Source organism: Synchiropus splendidus, chromosome 11 (assembly GCF_027744825.2).
Source record: "Synchiropus splendidus isolate RoL2022-P1 chromosome 11, RoL_Sspl_1.0, whole genome shotgun sequence".
NCBI classification, from domain to species: Eukaryota; Metazoa; Chordata; class Actinopteri; order Syngnathiformes; family Callionymidae; genus Synchiropus; species Synchiropus splendidus.
The window spans coordinates 6,256,641-6,279,583 of record NC_071344.1 but is presented as its reverse complement, the minus strand read 5'-3'; the positions used below and the strand labels follow the sequence as shown (position 1 = coordinate 6,279,583).

General features: G+C 43.9%; 1 protein-coding gene across 2 annotated transcripts in view; it reads left to right on the top strand.

The window, feature by feature from the left end:
• LOC128767385 (A disintegrin and metalloproteinase with thrombospondin motifs 2-like) overlaps positions 1-22,943 on the top strand; it is a 90,867-nt gene that overhangs the window by 43,734 nt on the left and 24,190 nt on the right. The gene's annotated exons all lie outside the window — the stretch shown is intronic.

Below are 22,943 nucleotides of genomic sequence, written 5' to 3'. Positions count from 1 at the left end.
ACAGAGCCAAAAAGTATTGCCATTATAATGTCAAGTATTCTGCGTTTCAGGCCGCAGTGGAAGCACTTTATATTGCAAGGAATATGATAAACGTCTATTCTGAGCACAGACTCAAGACTGTCTAATAATACAAAGAGAACTAGAGTTTCCATAGGAACACCCAGTGAGGACAGACTGCATTAGAGTAACACAGATAAGCTCCCACTGTTACTGATACCTTGCAGTTCTTTCACATACACACTCACATTAGCATGCACACACATACAGAAAGCCATCCAGACGCACACATGCAGGATGTAACCACCCAAGTCTGCTTTGATCACACGTTCACATTTCCGAACACGCATAAATGCCGTGCGCGCAGAAACACAAACACAACACGCCTCTCTACTCCTGTTGCCTTTGAATCTTTCCTTCTAATGAAAAGTAGGGTGCAGATCAATAGCGTGGGATAGAACAGGCCACTGTGTGTGCGCTTGTGTGTTCGTGTGGTGTGGGCATGAGTTCTGTGGTCGTCTGGCTTTGTGAGCCGGGATTTTGGTGGAAGTCGACTGACAGACACGCAGGCGAGCACAGCTCCCACAAGCATTTGATGCAGATCTCCTGCTCGGATCCTCCTTGTCTTTTGTCTTTGCTGCTCCGAACCTCATCATGAAGGAAACACCACTTTACCATCGAGACGTTATGTCAGTTGGGAAGCCTTTACATTAACCGCCTAATTCTGATCATTTTTATTCACCTTCTTTCCTCAGCGAGGATCAACGGAGAGCATGACTTTATTCAGTTATTTATGAAGATCTCCATCACCAAGTAGTTTACCTTCAACGCTTCATTGGATTCTGGTCTTGTTTCGGCGCGAAAGACGCCGGGAAGAAGGTTATATTTAGACAGGTAATAGCGGCGCACAGGAAGGAGGGAAAGGGAGATGAAGAGAGTCAGATTGATCAGTTTCTTCCACAATGGAATGAGGAGGCGTGAATCGATGTCCTAAGTGAAGAGAGAAAGACGCATATTAATGGTCAATTCATCATAAATCCCTTTTCACACAGAGCCACACATCTCAATTACGGGGATGTTTTTTTTAAAAGTCCTCCTGAGGACTCAGCTGGGGATCTGCATCTCACTTTTGAACTATCCTTACTATCTTTTAAACTATCAAGTGATGCTTACATGTCGCAAGCATCGCTTGTTCCTTCTGTGGGTGTCTACACGTCCTTTCCTTTAAGAAGCACAAATCTGGAGTGGCAGGTGGAGGTGTAGGTAGGTGAAGAAGAGAGTGCAGGCGGGGTGGAGCAGGGTTGTAATGAGAGCTGCCGTGATGTGTGGTGTAGCATGATGTAACCATACGTTTGAAGAGTCTAGTGACACTTTGTTATGTCTTAAGAATGTTTGCAGACAAAGCGCAGCGAGTCCAAATGATGCATGAGGTTTAAACAAAGGCAGCTGAGGCGAACCACCTCACTGGTCTTTTGTCTTCCATTCTTCATGTCGCATAAAACTGAAAGATTGGTGTGGAAGCTTTAGGCCAAGATGTCTGAAGGTCGAAGGGGGTCAACTAGGGGTCATTGACGCTCGTCACTGTAGTTTAATATCTGCCTCTCGCAGAATGGTTTTCCCCCGAAGGAGCTACTTCCCCTCTGCATCTTGAAGTCTGTCTCTTCGTCTCCATCTCTCCGTCTCTCTCCTGCCATCTCGGCTCCCCTTTATTTGGATGCGTCTACGCCTGGTGGATACAAGAAAGGCAGGATAGTGGAAGGGTTTAACTCTCGCACTTAAACACACAGTGATGAATACACACACAGGACACACAAGCTCTCACACACAAACAGCTTATTCTCAGCGAGGGACCCAGAAGACACTGCAGCACATTTTGCTGAATTCCCAAATAACCCCCCTGAAAGCTCCGTGATTATGACAATAAAAAGCCTTCTTAAGACGGTTTGTGTATGTGTGCACTCTTTGCATGTGATATATCTTTCAGCAATCTTCCTTTGAACTTGTGTTGGTGATAATAATAATAATATAATAACAATAGTAATGATACATTCGCAAAGTGTGTGATAGGTCAAAATAGATCAAACAGTGGGACAAAAAAAATAAACCAATAAAACAAGCAAACAAAACAACAAAGTGTAGTAGCTTTAAAGTGCCACAACATGTATGACATGAGAAACATTTCTGTGAATTTTCTGTGAAAAACTGTTAGGTTTATGAGGGAATTTAGGAGCAGTGCCATACAGAAAAAACGTGTGGAATAGGACAGAGATGCGTCTCATTGTGTGATGCATCGTGGCTGCTATTTATCCCACACACTGTATCATTCGTCCTAGTAGGCTAATATGGCAAAAAGAAAATAATAATAATAGAAAAAGATTAAATAAAATTAATAATAAAAACCTTTCCCCCACGAAGTTTGATCTTTCGATTATTTTCATGGTGTTTTTAAAATACAATTTTTTGAAACATAGTCAATTAAACAGTTTATTGACATAAAACAAACAACAAAGCAAATTAAATACAAAAAAATGTAAAAACGTAAGATCAGTCTCCTTCGGCCTTCTCCATCACGGCCTGTGGAGGAGAAGCGTAACCAACTAGTCTGTGCTTCACTGAGAAACAGGCTGATAATCGAGACCAACCAGACCTTTTCTACAGTTATTATATGTCATCGTATCATCACCATAATATGTGGGTCTTTGCCACATATTCATTGACCAATACCCTGCATTTCTAACCATCAATTTGCGGCGAGGGAACAAGGCAGCTTGCGCTTCCGTCTCCGTGGCTTGTATTATTAATAAATAACATTTGCGGCGTGCGCTAGCTCATGTTAAAGTCGTGTAATAACATGGGAGTTTAATTAAGCAGCAGAGAGACATTACGGATTAGTGGGCTGGATTATTGCGCCAAATGTATGCAGCCAAGCAGAACCGACACTATAAATATAATAACAGGCGCAGACACTCTCCGGCATGTGCGCGGCGTTCATCCACGCACACAGGAGACAGTAAGTGTGGAAGGCCCAGGTGCTCTTATGGAAGGAAATTGCAGCGAGAGGAAGTATTTCAGCAGCCAGCTGCTTCCTCCCTCCCTGGCCACCGGCTGCATTATCCTCTGAGAGCGCGACCGGCTAGAACCATACTCAGCACATGCTGGATATTCACGTGGGTCCAGGAGAAAATGCATTCCTGCCGCAAACCCGCAGCATTTATGTGTGTTTTATAAGTATTTTAGTCCCTGATTCTTGCCCCTCCGTGTGTGTCCTCCTCCCCCCCGGCACCTCACCTGCCAGTGCTGTCCCGACAGACTCTACCTCCAGCTCACTTTGCTGTGTTATTGCCTTTAAACGGTGCTGGGGATAATAGCAGGGTGGGGCTGACCTCTGCTCTGTCTGCAGCCAGCGCTGTTGCACTGACTCTTAAAATATCAGTGGAGGTATTCTTGCCTCTGTGTGAGGGAAGAAGATCAGCAGGGCGGGAAGGCGGACCAAGACGTGCGGTTGCATTATAATAGCATTGTCGGCTTCCGTTCCAGATTTGAAGAGTTGATTCTCAACTCCTTCAGGGTCTGGACCTCGGTTAAGGCCTCGTGAAGTCTCAGATCAAGGTGCCGGTGAGGAGCCCAATAGCTGATGTGGAGAGAGTCACGGCCCGGGAAACGTGACACAAGATTTAAAATCCACAATACAGAGTCACTATTCCAGTCCGTATTGCCATTTCTAAAGTCAAAAAACAAGTGCTGTGGAAGTCAATACATTCACACAGCAAAAAACTGCAACTAAAACACTCACCAGGGGAAAAAGTACAAAGACACTAGCAGGATACGAGGTGTAGCACCAGTGGAGAAATGTGGACTAGCCTGAGACCAGGTGGCTCCACCGTCGACTGCAGGTCCGACGCACCTTTGCGCCATTAGAGGATCTTGGAAACAGGAGGGGAAAGGGAAGTGTGGAGCCAAAATAAAACCAAAATAAAAGCAGATCATAACAGTGTCCTGACTTTGGAATGGCCCACCTGAAGTGATGACACTAAACTAATCATAGTTATTTCTAAACTAGTTTTTCTAGTGAACTCATGCGATAGTAGAACAAAGGTGCCATTAAAATAAGTCATTATTTTAGGGGTGTCCTTAAAGTGGGGTGTATTGATTTTGACTTGAAATAGCAGTCAAACATATTCTGCAGTTTTTCAGCGAACGAGAAGCGTCACACGAGATTTATTCAGTCGATAGTACTGTGACTGGATCACGCAGCGATTGTGTAACATGTTTTTTGACGGTACATTTTCACGTGTCAAGCGTGAATTCCGCGGCAGGTAGGACTACAGTTGCGTGGAGCAACATGTCCCTGAAGGTGACCACCGTTCTGTGTTAGCATCGGTTATGCAACCAGCCACCTTGGGGACAGAAGCTCATGGAAGATGAGATGGCGTGTGACTTCCTTCCTCCCACTACTGTCACAATACTGCAAACACACTCCACACACACATGCTGTGTTAAATCTGGCAGCCCTTGGAGAATTGTGGGAGCCGCTGCCATCGCTGAATAAGCTTGCTTCATGCTCACGCTTGGGGAAGGAAATTCGCTGTTGGAAGTTCAGTGCTTATTGGAGGGGATTGGTTGCAGATTATTGATCATTGTTGTGTATTTGCTGCCTCTGTTACGGCTTCTATTCAGCAACCACAAAAGAAGCCTCATGAGGCAGAATAGCGGAAACCACCTGTGTGAGTGTGAGAGCAATAAAGTGACATCAGAAGTCGGCCGCTCCAGCGCCATCTCTGGAATTGTGTGCGTCGAGAGAATATAGCACCGTGGGAGATGATTCAGAGGTTAATGGAGCCTCTCGTGTGAATGGGGCTTTCATTGCTCTGGAGAACCAAATAAATGCAGACATATCACGAGATTATGTGTTGTTGGCTGCGCGCAAATGTGTGTTACTCATCTGTGAAGAGTGAGCATGCTTTCATTCAGCGGTGTAGTTTTGCCTCCTCTTGTAATGTGATTTGGTGTCAGCTGTCTACGGGTGTCGTCATCTTTTCCCCCTACAATGCTAGTAGAATGAGTAGTTAAGACGACAAAAAGACGTACGTTTTAATGTATTTTTTTACAATACATTTTATGCTGCAATACTTGTCATTTACATAGCCAAAATTCATGTCTTTTTTCAGTGGATCACTCACTCTCATGTCGCTTTTAATCATAAAAAAATTCAATCTGATGAAAGTGATGTAGTACCATGCCAGTCCTACAAGTGGCGCTGCATGTCTCGTCTCAGTATGTGTCTTCTTGCAAATGAACAAGAAGGCGCGCTGATAGTGAAGCTTGTGCCCTGAAGTATACTGTGTTTTTTGTAACAACTGTGCTCTGTCAGTTTTATTTTGGGGTGAAATCCTGTGAGACGCCAGTGAGAATGAGCGCATGTGTCTGCGTGACTTGAGATGTTTATAGCTTCATTTCATCCTCATATATTAAGATAAAAGTTATATATATAATATGATAATTTTTTATCTCAGTATTTTCACAAATGAGTCAGGAACCATTTCTGGGTCTCTTCACAGAGGCTGCTGCCCCCACAACCAGAAAACCCAGGAAGGGATTTTAAAGCAAAAGATGGTTTATTGATTCTAGTGTTGTTTACTAATCGTGAATAAAGAGAAGAAACGGATGCATGAGAGGGTTCTGTTTAGCGTGTGGCCTTTGTGTAACAGACTGTGGTGGGAGTTTGTTGGGCTTCAGTTCATTTGCAGATGTGCCCCGGGGGAAGTTTAATTTAATAAAACACAGCTCTCCGCTCCTCCATTCGGCGAAGGTTTAATGCTAACCGCCAGTATCCAGAGCTCCTGCCCGGTTACGTCTAATAATATCTCTGATTTTGAAATAATGACATATTTGAACAAGATCAACGACAGAGATTTGGCAGGAAGAAAACAGATGGACGGAGGATTTCCACTCATCTTAACGTCTCTTTGTTTTCGTCCTGCTCTGCCAGCTCATGTGTCGAAGCATTAGTGTGATGTGTTCATATTTAGCTCGAATTAAAGTGAGAATGAGAGGGTGGAAAGAGGGAGTGGGTGAAGCAGAAGCTGGAAATACACGTTTGTCATTGTTTGCTGCACCAGAGTGACTCTCAGCGCCACACTGTGTCAGCGTCACACAAGCACAAAATTATACACAATTATAAACCCAGGAACGTATGACTTGGGTCCAGGCCTCCGCTCTCTCAACATTCACATGAATATAATAATAATAAAGCGTGTTGTGAACACAACAGCACAGAGTTGTGTCGCCCTGTGGTCCTCTGAAGACAAAGTGTCCTCCGGGGCAGATGTGCTGACGGCGGCGAAAACTTAGTCCGCTCCCCTGGCAGAGAATTCGCGTTGCCTCCTGTTGCTTATTCACCTTCTCCTCCAAACTCCTGTTATTTTTAGATGCCAGATTGAGAACTCAAACTGGAACACCAGTTTGGGTGAGGTCGGGCTCTTATAAACAAATATGTTTCTGTTGTTATGACCAGTGTTTATGAGGAGGAAACTGTGGCGTATCCAGTTTGTCTCGTGATAACACACAAGTATACAAACAGGTTGGCACAACTTAGCCTCCCCCAGTTCTTCTGGAGGAACACAGAGGCCTTCCCATCCAACCTTCAGATGTTCTCCCTCCTGCAAGTCCTCCCTCAGGGTCACCTTTCAGCTGGACATGCCTGGAATATCTCATCTGGGAAGCACACAGACTAGTTCCCCCAGCCACCTCAACCACAGGGTAGAAGACCCTGCACAGCCTCATGCTTCACCCTCCCCTCACTCCTGAACAAGACCCCAAGATTCCTGGGGAAGGCTCTCATCTCCAGCATGCACAGTTTACAATACATCATGAGCGTTACTCCAGCAGTGAGATGAACACTTATCTCCGTCAAGGTCAAAGAGTGCAGTTGGCACAAGCCAAGAAAAGTACGAGATCATAAATTGTTATTTTTGGATGTTCATTATTCATGATAATAAATCATTGAGTGTTGCATTTTGATTGGTTGCCAGACTGAATACAAGCTTTGAAATATGAATATCATCATCTGTCATCCACCCGTCTGTGTGTGTGTCTCAACCATGTTTTAACCTTGAAACTGGAACTTTGATCCAGCAATGAAAATGCAAACCAACACATGGAAACCGACTGTGTAAAACCTATTGTTTCAAGAAAAGAAACTTGTTTAATTTGTTCCGCTGTCTTCAGAGAAAGAGTGAAAAGCCGTGTCAAAACAACACGCACCACGTTGACTTATTTTCCATCAGAATTTACCGAACACCCACTCAGCTACCCCATGCTGTAGTTCTGAAGCCGAACTCCTCGGCTTTGTATGACTTTTATTTCTCTTCTCTCATATTTTCCCACTAGTGCCAGGAGAGCGCCGGGGCTGTCTGTCTCAGACCCCGCCTGTGGGTCATATTTCATAAAAGAATGTTAAGCATGATGAGACACATGCCTCAGATTCTTACCGGAGGATTTGCCTCAAATAATCGGCGTGCTCCACGCTATCAATGCAATACCGTTTACGGTTAAAAACATGCATTATTTTGTGAGATTCTAACAAGAACTGCTGTGGAATTATGGGCCTCATGCCAAATAATAACCAAATAGCCCATTAGATGTATAAATGGATTCATCTCTAGCCACATATCTGGTGCTGCTTGGTCATCAGGCTCGCCAAACCCCCCCCTTCAGCTGAGCTGATCCGCAGATATTGTCGACTTTCATGCTGGTTCTTGCCTTCCTTGTGATCTGCTCCCAGCTGAACTGACCTGTCGCCTAACCAAACCACCGTGCACAAACTCTCAACTGTGTCCTCGCATGTGCACGTTTAATCTCCACTCAGCGAGTGTCTCCCTCCCACATTTTAGTACAGAGTCTGCTGTAAAACCGGAGCTCTAGATTCCTGCAGTTAAACGGATCCAGCAAAAGCTGCAGGTCAGAGGTGGATGATGCCTTCAGGAGGACTTCACTGCCAAAAAGGCATTGATGAAATCCCAATAGCCTCATCATGTCTGGCCTAGAAATCAAAACACAGAAAACGGTCTGTGAAACGGTGGTGTTCAGTAGAAGACAAAAAAGTGTCGGTTCCTATGATAAACACAAAAATAAACAGTTTTATTTTGATCCCAAAATAAGTGTTTTGTGACCTAAAAAGCTCCCATTTATATATTCTTTATCAGACAGACTGGATGAAGATGAAAGCCCTTTTCAAAAGCCCTCTATGTTTCATAACAGTGCGTATTAGTTTAATGCAGATATATCCAATAAGTCACTCAAATGGAGTTAAATACTTAAACTGTAAAAGTACAAAAGAAGGAAATGATTTTGGTGTTAGCTACATCGGATTCTGGCTAGTAGGTTTGTGTAAATGTACGAATAAAGTAAGTTCTTTTTGAGTATCTAAACATGATTTTAAAAAGGCTGGTACGCCACAGATTGATGTGATTTATGTCAGCCTGAGGCTTCTGTAGTTGGGATAAGGGCTAATGGAGCGAGGCTAAGGAGCACTCTTCCTTACATAGTAGAGTGTAACTTGCTTGTACCGATTAGAAACTTCAAAAAACATGTCAACCTTGTTGCACGCTATTTTTTTTTTTCTAAAAAAATGTTTCTGGCCAATGTTGCAGTTTGCAGGTTGAGTAGTTTAGCCACAAGAAATGACCCAAAAATGAGCTTGTAGTCTAGCTTTAGAGTGATGGGTGCTGCACACGGTGAGCTACTGTGTCAACGTGATAGCGTGTTACTCGATGGGCCCATGTCGTGGAAAGTGCGACGTCACTGACTGAGGAGCGAGACGTTTCTTCCTGTACACCATCTGGCGACATGTGTGATTCCTATGTGGTCACTCAAGACGCATGCCCTCACACGAATGCACATCAGTCTGTCAAACCTGCGCTTCACTGCAGCTGAGGAGACTGGGGCCGTGCAGGTCACATGCATGGATGTCGACTGACTATCATGTGGCACGGCTGTTTTAAGGCCTTCGCCAATATTCCTCTGCAACACTGGACATTCAATGAGCTGTTTTCAATTTGTCATTTTTTATTTTTTTTTGCGGCCACATTCATTCCCTGCAGCAAATTGTGCCTGAAGTGACTCTGCAACACGCAGCGGCAGAGCTGTCGGCGGCGGCGGCCTGTGGCAAACGTGTCGCTCTCTCTGTCTGGGTAGTTAGGGATGATACCGCCAATAAATAGTGGCCGGTGGCCTTCAACTTCGCCATCGGGGAGAGATTTGTGTCCTGATTTGTGAGGGCCGAAGGATGAGGAAAAGCCGTCTCGTTCATCAGGAAGCGCTGTGGGGGCAGAGTGTCTATGTCGCGTCTGCGTGCGTGTCCTGTTGCTGCTCACGCTTGATGGTGTCACACTGTCAGAATTAGAGAACTTTCCCGGTGTGTGTATTTATAGAGAAACTGTGTGCAGCATTGTGTCAGGCAGCGGTGCTGAGCGGAGTCAATTGGTGACGGATGACAGGTGTTTAAGGCCGCTGGAGCGCCGCTGACTCACAGTCACACCAGCGTGCGCGAGCTTCGCCACCAAACTTGTCAATGCCAGCTCAAACAGAAGATACATTTTTCCATATATTACTGGCAATATGAAGATGGAATTTTCCATTTTGATTGTGTTGCAGTGCGAGGATTCTGAGTCGCATGACTTTCAGCAGCACAACTTTCCTACTTTATTTTTATTATGTTCGAGTCTCAACATTCCTCTCTTCGCTGGATAGCTCTTATGTCAGAAGAATTTAGTGAGCTGCTTTCAAATGATTATTTTTCTGACTCCAAACCAGCTGCGGTAAGTGATGCCTTTAACCCTTTCCTGGCTGTTGATCTACACACAAGCTGACCTGATGAGAGAGAGCAATATCGACGCCATGTTTGAGTCTCAGACATGGATGCACTCAATTAAGCCAGTTTTTTGGTCGGCTCGACCTGCGACCTGATTTGAGAGCACAACCTCCGTCTACTTGTTTATTCATCCTCAACCCCCTCCTCCAGTTATTTTCCTCGTTATTCCGCCTCTCCCTCTGCTTCCATCAGCCAGTCTGGCCCGGAGGTAGCCCAGGGGCAGCCAGGTGTGTGCACGTCTCTGTGTGTAGGTGTGTGTGTGTGCGTGTGTTGAGGCGCAGAAAGACTTTTTTAACCTGCACTTTCAAGATTCTCTGCGATGATTCCGCCCTTCAAAGTCGGTTAGGATCATTATTTCCAGGTTTATCCTCACCTGGAGTTTGTTTGTCGTTGCATCCTCTTGTGTTTTTCTCTTGAAATGGTAAACAATTGAATTGAGTTACATAATTTACCTTCATGACTCGCATTGGAACACAAATATGCGTCGTTTTGAGGGCCAAACCTCCTGTGATCGCTATTGCTTACTCACTTGTAGAAGTTGAACCAGATATGTATTTTCAGACTATCTGTCTATCTATCTATCTATCTATCTATCTATCTATCTATCTATCTATCTATCTATCTATCTATCTATCTATCTATCTATCTATCTATCTATCTATCCATCTATCTATCTGTCTGTCTGTCTATCTATCTATCTATCTATCTATCTATCTATCTATCTATCTATCTGTCTGTCTATCTATCTATCTATCTATCTATCTATCTATCTATCTATCTATCTATCTATCTATCTATCTATCTATCTATGTATCCATCTATCTATCTATCTCTCTATCTATCTATCATCCATCTATCTTTCTATCTATCTATCTATCTATCTATCTATCTATCTATCTATCTATCTATCTATCTATCTATCTATCTATCATCCATCTATCTATCTATCCATCTATCTATCTATCTATCTATCATTCCCTTGCAGTTTGTTTGTCTCATATCTCTGTCTCTCAATGCAGGAAATGCTCCTCACAACATTTCAATTTTGTGTCTTTATCATTTTGTGTTTTATTGTCCGTTATTGTACATCTTTTTGGAGGGCAGACCTCCATAAGTTGAAGGCTGGAAGTGCACTTTCGCTCTAAACGTCCTACAATACATTTCTCAGCCAGATTCAGCCATTCAGGATCCTTGTCACATCTGTCATTGATGGCTACGCTTGCATTGTCGTGGCATTGCAGCTCCACTTGCCGCGAAAACAACGCTTGTGTGTGGGCTCGATCCTGTCGGCGCAGTTCCAGGAAACTTTTCCTGAACCGAAAAAGGAACAGAAAGGCTCCATCTCCAAGCGGGCGCAGACTTAAATTGGTTAATTGTCGAGGAGAAAGTGATGACTCGCACAGCCCATCTTTCGAATTCTATGCTTTTACATTATTCATGTTGGTTCTCCCGAGCATTTTAATGCTCCCGCATGATTAATTCAGGTCAGACAAACAGTTGACTCAACACCCTGATGACTCAACAGTAAAACCAAAATCAATATTTTGGTGGCTCACATAAAGGAAGAAAAATATTTAGTGTCTATCTGTATTCCCCGTTTGGCGTAGCTCGAGCTCTGAGGTCAGAACCACTGAAGGGGAAGGTGATGTGCCATACTCAAACGAATTAAATATTAATAGAATAAGCCAATTAAATTGTGGCAGTTGGACAGGCCCATGCATCCTAAGCAGACGTTAGCATGGCGCTCAAGCCGACAGCAGTGAGACCTGCGAGTCAAAGGATGTGAGTCTGGGAGTCATGAGGAGAGAAGACGATTAGAAATCTTGGCTTCGTTTTTATGTCCCTTTTGAAGCAACCTTTGTGAATCCATGTTGTCATTTATCTACTGTCCTGTCATTTCTGTTGCACTGATGCCATGTTGTGTATTTCACAAGCCTCTCCTGAACGTCCCGACTTTGTTCATCTGTCCAGAATTTGCTGCTCAACAACAGCATCACTCTTTATCGAGAGCCTACAATCCCAAATCCATTGTTATTTTTGAGCAAGCTTTGTCTGCTCGGTAATTTACTATTCCCGCGGCCTCACTATATCTGTATTTTCTCAAATAAAATATGGCAATAAAAAGGCGGTGGAAAAAAAAAAAAACAAGATGAAGAAAACACAATGTGATCTCTAGAGATGCTCTTATTTGTTTGGGGGCTACAAACTCGCTGCCAAAAGAATGATGCTCAGGAAAAAAAAAAGGACCAAAATAAATTGCAAAAGAGGACAGAGAGACTGTTTATATTGATTCTGTCCCCACTGTGGTTTGTGGACAATTCCAGTAGTTTAGCCCGCATTAAACAAAGAGACACTCATTAAAACTGGGGATAAATGATCTCCTGCTGTGAATGTGTCGTGTGCATGGATTGATCAGTGCATTGGTGGCGACCCACTTCACCTCCCTCTAGCTCCTTACCTTTTTAAATATTTGGTCACCCTCTCTTGGGACGCAGAGGCCGGGGAAAGGAGGAGGAAGCCATTGAGCTTCATGGATGTGGTCAATGAGGACATGAAGAAGGTAGGAAACATTTCACGTAAGGTGTTAAGTGAACACTGGATCTGGAGACTGTGGAATGGCCTCGCCCTTCACTTGAGACTGGCATCCTCGCTGTCCATTTTGAAAAACCATAAAAGCACTTTGACACTTTGGCTTGTTCCCAAGCAGACAGCTGATCTTATTAGTCGTGTATCCTCCCAGTTTGATGTCATGAGTGTGTATGCTTCAGAGGTTTCATTCTATTCAAGTCCATTTTCATTATTCTTCCAGATATACTTTATTGGTTTGAACGTTTTGATTCACTCCCGTACAGCGCTTTGTTGCCTACATGTGGTGTCTTAAAGTGCCTTCTGAATAGAGTTGCTATTGTAAGGCTAACATATCTGAGACCACCATGTACGGAGAGAAATACCCAGAGAGAAGCGAAGTATGTCATCCAGTGTCACTGCACACGCACACGAACACACAGCATAAGAAGCCGGCGCCTCCCTGTGGTGCGTCCCACAGCTACAGCCCGTAAATGGCTGTTAAAAGTTAGAGCTCTTGCTGATAGAAAGGTGTCAGACCACAGTTTCACCTCCTTGGACTTATGACCCTGGTTGACTTCTTTTGCTTCCTTTTGCTAACTTTCTCAAATCTCCAGGTTCAGGTTTGGCGGATGCACGATGAGTTATCGGTTGAATGGCGTATGGAAACCTCTGGTCCTGTAAAGGGGGGATAGGCAGAAAATGAACAAGTAAATTCGTCGTCACATTATCAGTTGGCATTTTTCTTGAAGGCCCATGAAATCCAAACTAAAACCATCAGACATTTCGAGTGATATGACACAAGCCTGTGTTGAACTGGAACCTTCCACACACTTCCCTGCAACCAGAACTCCACAGAAATAAGGCACTTCATTCCAATTATTTGATTTATTTATTCAATTGTTCAGAGAAGGTTGCAGTGACGTGGAGCAGGTCACACCCACTTTAACCCCTGTGTACGCGTGCCATTTTGCTGACTCATCGCCACTGAAGGACACGCAGCTCATCTTTTCAGCCCTGTCCTCTGCCTCTCTGTCTCTCCTCTTTCACGACCAGCAGCTGCTATTATTAGTAAGGGGGATGCGAAGTTCTCCATTACAGCCAAGATGGAGATGTAGACGTCCACCCGTAAAAGACACACTGAGAGCTGGAACCTTCTCGCTCACTTCAAGCTTGGTTTAACTGAGCATAAGAGCTTTCTATCTATTCATGTTTACACGCTTCAACTGATATTACCTTCCTTATTTGTTACCGTTCGACATATTAAAGCACTATTTACTACAGTCCTGTAACCCCAGTGGTGCAATCCTTTTAGAGGGAGTGTGTCAGTATTCCAGCAAAGACACAAAGAACAAACATTCAGCTGAAATTGTGAGTCAGCACGTGAGTGCACACAGAGACACACTCGACCGTATTCTGAGTTATCAGCGCCGCAGCTATTATTAATGAGCGGGAATAAGGTCATTAATATTTAAGAAGTGTCATGGAGGCTACAACCTTCAATGCCTCTGGTGTGTGTTAGAATATGCGTGTCCAGTTGCGGTGAAGTCTCCTGCTTTATTTTGGATGAAGAAAAAAAGGTTTGTTTCTTCCTGTTCGACTCCTCACTGTTATCTGTCTGGTGACGTCTGTCAGCGTATGACAGCATGCGAGGCGGGATCTTCTCTGTCTGTGTGTGTGTGTGTGTGTGTGTGTGTTTTGATGCATGGGTGGGTTTATCGTTCTCCAAACCCCGTGATGGGGAGCAAAGGTCAGGATATGAATGTCTGCTCCACAAACGTGGCATAATGACTATAAACAAGCTGCACTCCAGTCATCACTGCCTTCCATCTTGCAGTGTGTGCAGAGGGATGAGATTGAATGAGAAGAAAGATGTTGCTGCTATTACCGTGAAATTAGCGTCATCTTTATTAAATCTAGCGAGAAGATGAAAAAAAGAATCCAATCTCAATTTTTATGAAGTTTAGCTGCCCGTCATACCGTTTTCTTCTTGGTCATGGGGGCAGCACGGGAAGTAAAAGACTTCCTCCGATGGTGAATTCACTGGCTTTTAAAGGGAAATTCCCCGACCACCAAGCTTGTGTTCCCTGGATCACCCTCGCATGTGGAAATATGCCGGTATATCTTCCCTGCACAGTAATGGCTAGGGATGGGCAATATGGTCCAAAAAAAGTGATCATGCTAACGGTTGTAATTTCGGCCATAACGATAATTACCACGATAAATACATTTTCATTCAATTCCATGTGTTGGACACTACAGTCTCTCTTGAAACTGTTTTATCATGAAACTTATCAGTGGAGTTTGTCTCCAACATCGTTATTGAGAAATTCAATGTTTCATGTCTGTTGTAGAAGCAGGTCATTTTATTTAGGGGTTAAATTGAGCAGTCTGTCTCTTGTATCTCAATAAATGATCATTTAGTCATATTCTATTCTCCAAATCATGAGACAAACTCTCCTTGTCTTGTGTGATGAAAAGCCTTTTCACAATTCTCTCTCCTAAAACGGTTGTTTTTCTTTGCCTTGTTGAAGATTTCTTTGAACGTTATAGAATTTGTTGATGGTCCCTAACCGATGCCGGGTTGTAGTATTAGCGCTGCCTGTGAGAGTGTGTCCGCGATCAGTGAACCCTAATGGGGACGCGGAAGAGGACGCCGCCGCCAACACTGGAGCGGAGCTCCATACAATATCCAACTATTTTCACCAGCGCAGCGGGAGACCTGCATGTGTTGATGTGAACCATAAGTTCAAAAGTACGATCGTGAGCCAAAGTCCACCACACTCTCCACAACTGTCAAACACCGGGGGTCAAACGCCGCGAAGCTGGAGTGTGTGGCGCCGTCACGGTCTCGTCATGTTTGTGTGTGCAAGTCCAATGCAGCGAGTGCGTCACATGTTTATCGAATTTATCGTGAGATGAAGAATTGTCACCGTGGAGATTGTGTTTGGTAGTATATTGTGTACGATAAATTATGGACGGTATACATACAGTGGTGCTTGGTCGCCTCACACCCTCCAACCACATCTTACCACGGGATTATGTGGTAAGATGTTTCCATGGGTGCTCTACATTCAGAGGGGTCTCCCAATTGTGTAAGGCCAAGGGGGATCTAACACGAATATGACATTAAAGGATGGCGCTATCCAGTTTGGTTGCTGGTTCCTTTGAGCCTGAGGCCATTGGGTAAGTGGTCGGTGGTCAAACTTCTGTCCACAGGAAGATAGTGTCAGAGAGGATATTTGCTGTGGGAGTAGACCGTCATTGAAGGCTGAGACTTGCCTGTTTCCTCTCCCTTAAGTTCCAAGTTTAGTCGTTCGATTTTACTGCCCCTATTTGCCAAGCTTAGCTTCAAAAGTTGTCGATGACTTCTTGACGCAGTGACAGGGGTGTAGGACAACGTCCAAATCTTTTACGCATCAATCAAGGTGTAAAGTAGAATTTTCTGACATTAATCCATTAGAAATATGTTGGTTTACCTTCGTCATGCACAGTGTATTCTGTTGATGCAAAAAAGCAAGAAGTACTGTGTCTTTGGAAGTTTGGCCGTATTGAAATCCCCAGTGGTTGGTCCATTATTGGCCATCTGCCTGTGTGTACATTGATTGGATTACCACGAGGCTTCATTAGGACAGAGAGACTGGGAGGCCGAGCTGGTATCTCCCTCTGCCTCCCCTCACAAGGATAGAGTTGCCTTTGCACGGAAGAGAAGATATTGATCCGCCATGTGCCTGGAAGCTGGGGGGGTTGTATCCTAAACCTTTGACATCAGAGATCTGTGTTTTGTATTCAGCCGTTCCTTCGGTGTCTCTGGAAAACATCTCCTGAACAAATAACTCATTGATTTTATATTTGACAGTGAATTCCTGAAGGCATATTTTAGGTTCACTCCTTAAGGCAGAGCGTGTGGGTTTGTAGTTCCTCGGCTGCTTTCTTCTGGCCGCATTATGAACTGGCATTTCCCACCTGGTAAGCTGGAGTTTGATCGGCGCAGGCTGTAAGTGGTGGGAAAACACAGAAACACACCTCTGCTCTGTCACATCCGGCCCGGGTTGAATGGCCCGGCCAGCTTTGATTTCCTTTTATCAGCTCCTCTGTCAGCGCTGGTCCCTGCTCGCAGCCCGCCCCGTAAGAATGATAAATGACTTCCCTAATTGTTTCTAATTGATAGCTGCTCTGAAAGACTTTGTTATGATACACTGCCAATTTACTAACACAGATACATTGCGAAGCCTTATTAATTCTCTCCCGCTGGCTTGAGTCGGCGCAATTTCAAAACTCCATCTGTGGATGGACTTTGCAGCGATATTTTCCTCGTTGCGTATCAGCATCTGTGGTTCAGTGGAGCTGCGTGAGGCATGTTCAATCTCTCCGAGTCTCAACTGTGCGAAACACCAAAGTGTTATTGTTTCCACCGGTTCAGGAAGCTGGGTCAAAGATGGTGTATAACGTTAGCGCCATGCTCATAGCATTATCATTTGTGATGAGGCGATATTGGAAGATAAATCCTCATCCCGCGTCCGGATGGCAGACACGGGCTCTCCTCTGCTTCTCGAGAACATTTGCATACATATTGACTCACACCTTGAGACTGCTGTTTCGACAGAGTGACGCGGAGAATCGCCCCTGAATACGCAGAACCTTAGAGCAGATGCGCTGTAGCATTTAAACGCTTACTCCCCTCCTCAGCTCGTGCGTGTGTTTGCATGTGGCAGTCGGGGAAGCCGAATTATTGGCGACGAAGATTCGAATTTTATAGTGCATGTAAATGTTTTCGCCTGACTATGAGTGAGATTTTTTCAAACAAAGTTTGATTCAGATGACTGGAAATCGTACAGGAGCATCTGCGCTTGCGTCACGTTCAGTTGCGTGTGACACGCAGGGGTGAACCAAAAAGACTTCGGCTCAGTGCAGCACCAACAGGCGAGGAAGTAGACTACAGTCATGCATCAAAAGTTTGCTTTTTTTTCACTCTCCAGAAAGAAAACAAACATCAGCAGGTCGCTCCTTCAACTAGCCTGCATGGGAACAATTTTTAGTCAGTGTGTGGTTCATGATATCAACTGAGATAAGTGGAGCACAGACATTATCGAAACCAAACTGCAGTGTGACAGTGTAAAATGGGCTTTTATAAAAGTATTCTGTGCCCAATAATTCAGTGTGATAAGGTCTTGAGTCTGCTTATCGTAAGTTGTGTTTTTTTAAGTTAAGTTTTCCAAATGATCAGCTTGAGAGTCGCCGTGACAAATGTTCCACACCATCGAGTCACTAGCTGTAAAGTTGAACAGGAGGTTTGCAAGTTATCGCTCTATTACCCCTAAGAATGAGAGGTTGAAACCAAATCTTCCAAGAGAACATGGAGTCCAGTACAAGACGTACATTGCAATTCGCTCAAGGCTGCCAAGTTTCCGTAAATTGGGTGATGATTGTTTGTGATATGAATGAAGTATTTAAGGGTTTTAATGGCTGTGTTTTGTTGACATGGTCTGCTGCATTAATGATGTGACAAAAAGCACTCAGTGGTGCTTGTGAAACATATCACTTCTCCAATTAGTTGTGTTTGTGACAGCGTCAATCCCGTCTCAAACCTCGGTGGAGCTTGTTTCCTTTCGTGCTGTTGTGCTGTGAATGTCTAACTACAAATTATAGACTTTGATGCATTCGCAATTGTCTCGGTTTGAAGCACTTTAACGGCGGAGGGGGGCATGGGTGTGCACCTCCCTGGCACCGACCCGCTGCGCGCGTGGCTGACAGAGCCTCTTATGTAAGAGAGGAGAGAAAGGTTGCCCAGTCTCCTGAACTACCAGGAGTCCTCATATATATATATATATATATAAAGCCGCCGTGGCTCTTCTCACCTGCTGATTATGAAGGCAGCGGCCTTCGATATTAAAAGTCCGTCCTCCAATGTTCATCTGGAGATGTAAATATCACATTATCAGTTACGGATAACAATCTTGGCTAGAAATGGCTGTGTGTATTTTTAGTTGTGATGTCATTTTACAGCTATGAGTTTTATGAAATAAATATACAACAGCAGATACGATTCCTCAGGTGGATGTAGTTCTCAAATAGGCCTCTAGGGGCAGTAATGTACGCTTCATATATTGGATTTTATTGTTTGGTTATTATTCCCATTGTCAGAATGAATCAGCTGTGTGCACGTGACTGTGGCTCTTATAAAAGTCGATTATAAAAAAATTGTCATAGTTTTTTTTTTCTTTCACAAGAAGAATTGATTTTAATCATAGGAATAATTTCGATTAAATTGGTAAATTATGTCAATCCGGGAACCTTGGAGTATAAGTACTTTTTTTAATGGAATACTTTCCCAGATTTCCCCATGACATTTTGTTAATTTTCCCAAAAAAAAATTGCTGCATACACGATCTGCAATAGCTGAGGGGAAACAACAATTGGGAGGAAAGTAAGGGTGAAAGAGAAAGACAGGACAATGAGTTCATGTTGTCAAGATAAACTATAAAATGTTACAAATATTGTTAAATTGCTTTCATGGGTACTTTAAGATAAATAAAAAACTGTCATGTCTTCTCATGAGGGAAGTTTCTCCAGATCACAGAGAGGAATAACAGCAAATGCTTGTTGTTTTTAACCGAGCTGCTTTGTCGTATCCAGCTTACAGCTATATTCTCACGATGTAAAGGTGAAAATGGCGGAAGGAGTTCACAAATGTAACAGCTAATCCTGCTCTTCCTAGTGTAGGAAGTTAGCTTGGGAGTACTGGGCGCTGAGTGAGACGACATTGCGAGGCACAGTGAGCCGCGCAGATGCTCGCCACAGTGTTAGTCGTCTGCTGCACGGGTAACTCATCACTCTGACAACTCATAAAGCTGTCTCTGCGGGGACAGGATGATTGTGCCCCGGGCCGTGTGACCAGCATGTGTCTGTAAGTGAATTAATTCATGTGTGCACAGGTACGCATGACTTCGTGGTCTCCTCCACCAGCACTGTGGTCATTTAGTGGCGAGGAATTTGGAATTTTTCTTTGTTTTTTTCCATGTTATTTTTGAACATTTTAAGTTTGAGAAAATAAATACACTTGGTTTATTCACAGAGAGATATTTCACGAGAGTTTAGGATGAAATTCTGTTAGGATTTTTGGTGTAAAATGAGCTTTTTTCTCTGGAATAAATGTCGTAACAGTGTAAGTGAAATTAAAATATAGCTCTGTAGAAGACGTGCGTAGTCTCAGTGGAGGAAGAAGACGCTGCCACTGATGAATGCAGTTTACTGTACCGGCCGTGGGTAATTAGACAGCTTCATCTTTAAGACAAATATATTAACTCGCACTTTTGCTGCCACAACATTTGTGAACATCTGAGCACGCGGGTTTGTTTCGTCTATTCAACAGTTTATGGTGAATGGTGGTCAATGGTATTTAGTGGGTTGACATTTTTTGCTTTATTTATGTGAACAGAAGACGCTATATATTGACTTTAAAATGACAAAGGGAATGCTCACAGAGAAGGTCAGTTGTTGTATTTTGTATGAAAATACACTGTATTCAATATAGCTGTTTACTGTGGGGAAAGCCACGGGGATCTGTTTAATGTGAGTCAGGGGGAATCCTGTCAGCCATCGTAACCCCAGGTATTTTCAGTAGTATAGAACATTCCTGATCAGCTCAAGCAGGTAGCGCAAGTAGCTCGAACTATGGTGGCCTGAAGTGGACAAAAAGTAAGTTTCACAAAAAAGGGATTCATGAGAAAAGATTTTTAAAAATCATATCTCACTTAAAAGATGTAATAAGCCTGAAAAGGAGCCAAATAAAACCTTCAATTCAAGTTCTTTTCACAATTAAAATTGCAAGGAATACAATTGTAATTGTATTTTACTGCCTTTAATAAAATAATTTCAACATAAAATAAAAGTATATAATTATAAATAAATATATTGTGTGTGAATGGCTGAACTCATGACTAACTTCTGGATTGACCTCCACACATCTTACGTTTATACTGCATCCTGAATATTGTCCACAATAGAAAGACTCTGGTTTGTCCTCTTAAATTAGCACTGACCAGGGATGATCAACTCTTAACTCACTATGTTACAACTTGTTGTCTCCACTTTCCGCCTCTCCTCCTGCACCCCCGTATTCTGCAAGCAAGCCGACGTTCTTGACATTTAGCAAAGGTTGGAAGACAAAGAATCTTAGTCTCCTAATAAGGCCGTGCTTCATAGCCCACCTGAATGAGAATACCAGGAGAGAGAAGATTTAGTGTGCGGCAGGTTACGCAGGGATAAATATGGCAGAAAATGGAAATGAGGATTGAGAATGGCTGCGTTGGGAAGGGTGGGTGAGTTGTTATGTCTGCGCAGGTTAGAGGTGTGGGAGGGAGGAGATTAGGGAATGAAAATCTTTTTAGAGGCAGGAAAAAAACGGGATTGTTATGATCAATCTTGTAGCTGTAGGTTGAGTGTGATGGCAGCTCGGCTTCAGAGGTTAATGTGCGTTATTTCGATGAGAAACATGGTGTGGCACCCTGATGCTCGCCGCTCGCCGACACCGTCAGACATGGATGTTCCGCGAGTGAGCGATATTCCCTGTCACTGCGAGAGCTTGAAGCAGAACTCTCGACACCCAAGGTCCTTCTGGTCTCCTCTCATCCTCCTCTCGCTCTCATCCATCACACCCCTCAGCTCTACCTCTCACCTTCTTCACTGCGGCTCTCAATCTCTCCTGCTGCTTTGCCTCCACATATTTGTCTGCAAAACATCTCTGAAGTTATTAAACCATAGCGGTTGACAAGTCGGATTGCAGGTGCAGAATTGAGGTAACGGAAGATGTGTCTAACATCTGGTCTATTTCTCTGTCTTGTTTGGCACTCACGCTATCTTTACCAAACTCGGCCAACTGCAGTCCTCATTGTGTGTGCGCAGTTCATTTGCCATTTCAAGTCAAATTGCAGACACTTTCTTTTACATAAAGTACTAGAAAAGTACTGAGACGTACTGCACCCTCCTGCCACGGAGCTTGTTTTGGCACAAGGCAGAAGCTAAAGTCCCTCAGGAATCAACCCGAGTCATCATATCTAGCTTAGCTACCGTTATAATGTTGAACAAACAACAGCGCATCTTGTCATGTAAAACAATATTTTAGTGAAATGCAGTGCTTTCAGATTTGAAATATTTTTTTAATACAGCAGGGTACGTGATTAACATTAAGGCCCATTTATCCTCTCTTTATGTGTGAAAATGTACCCGTCCTTTTCAAACGTTGTTACCATTGCTGATCACATTCTCGATGCGTTCTTCACGTTGGTGTTGCTGTTCACCAATATATTGATCAGACGGCGCATCCGAGTCAATCATTTATGACAATGACAAACTCCAAAACAAACGGTGGGAGAAATGTTACCTTGATAATGTACCTCTCGCACAAAAGACGAAACGGAGGCAGCGCTGTCGGAGGCGGTCGTTGGTGAGGCTGGGACACATATCGCGACTGGAGGACGGAGAATTTCCGCTATTTTTATGTCTTCTTCGTGTCTCATAAGAACGTATCTAGTGGCAACAGCAGTGTTGCTGTTAGCACTAGATATGTTCCCGATGGCACGGCTCTGTTTGGTCCGTATCCATAAGCATTGTGGAAACATGCAGAAATATCTAAGTATCTAGTTCCGTATGTAACGTTAAGCATAAATGGGCTTTTAGTTAGAAAAAGTGTTTGAGGAAGCAAACAGGTGGATATCGGAGGATGTGAAGAGGACAGATGGGACTCGGGAGGATGATGGAAATAGGCTTGGGAATGACTTGCTTCCTCAATAATTTTGCGATGGAATGCAGTGTATACAGGCTACTACCATCAGATACAAGCGGTCATAATCAGTCCTGTCTTGTGGGTGGGCCCATAAATTGATGGTAGGGTCATACGAGCGGCTGCGGAGGAGAAGAGGTCACCCAGGCATCCAGCTGTATTCTTCTTGTATGGCTCCCTTGGGAGGTTTTTTGCTGGAGTTAGAAGTAGACCCTGGAAACACTGGGCGTGAGGGGGGGGGTCGAAGAGTTTGGAAACAGAGGTTGTAGGACGGAAGAGTGAAGTTGAAGTGAGAGGGTCAGCCATGGCGGGAAAAGGAGACTGATATGATGCTGATAAGGAAGGTCGGAATGTATTATGGTGTTGACAGAAAGAGATGGGAGCGTATGTGAGGCATCGGGTAGAGGCGGCTGACTTGTCGAACATGCCTCAGGTCCCTTAAAGAGTGCAGAGGTCAATCTGCTTGCTCTGATGTGGACCAGCAAGTGTCTCCTGTCCTCTGTAGCTGTAATACGCTCTATGCTACTTGTACAGAAAACGTCTCAACAAGGTTGTCCACATCACTGGTGCGATGTCACATTAGAAACTTCTATAAGAACTTGTCTCCACCGGTTCCTAGCCAAGTTGGAAGCCTCTGTCTAGACCCAGCAAACTGACATTAAAAGACATCGCTCCACAAGCTGTGTTGTGCCTTGCTGTGGGAGTCTTTGGCAAGAGTCAGATCGGGTA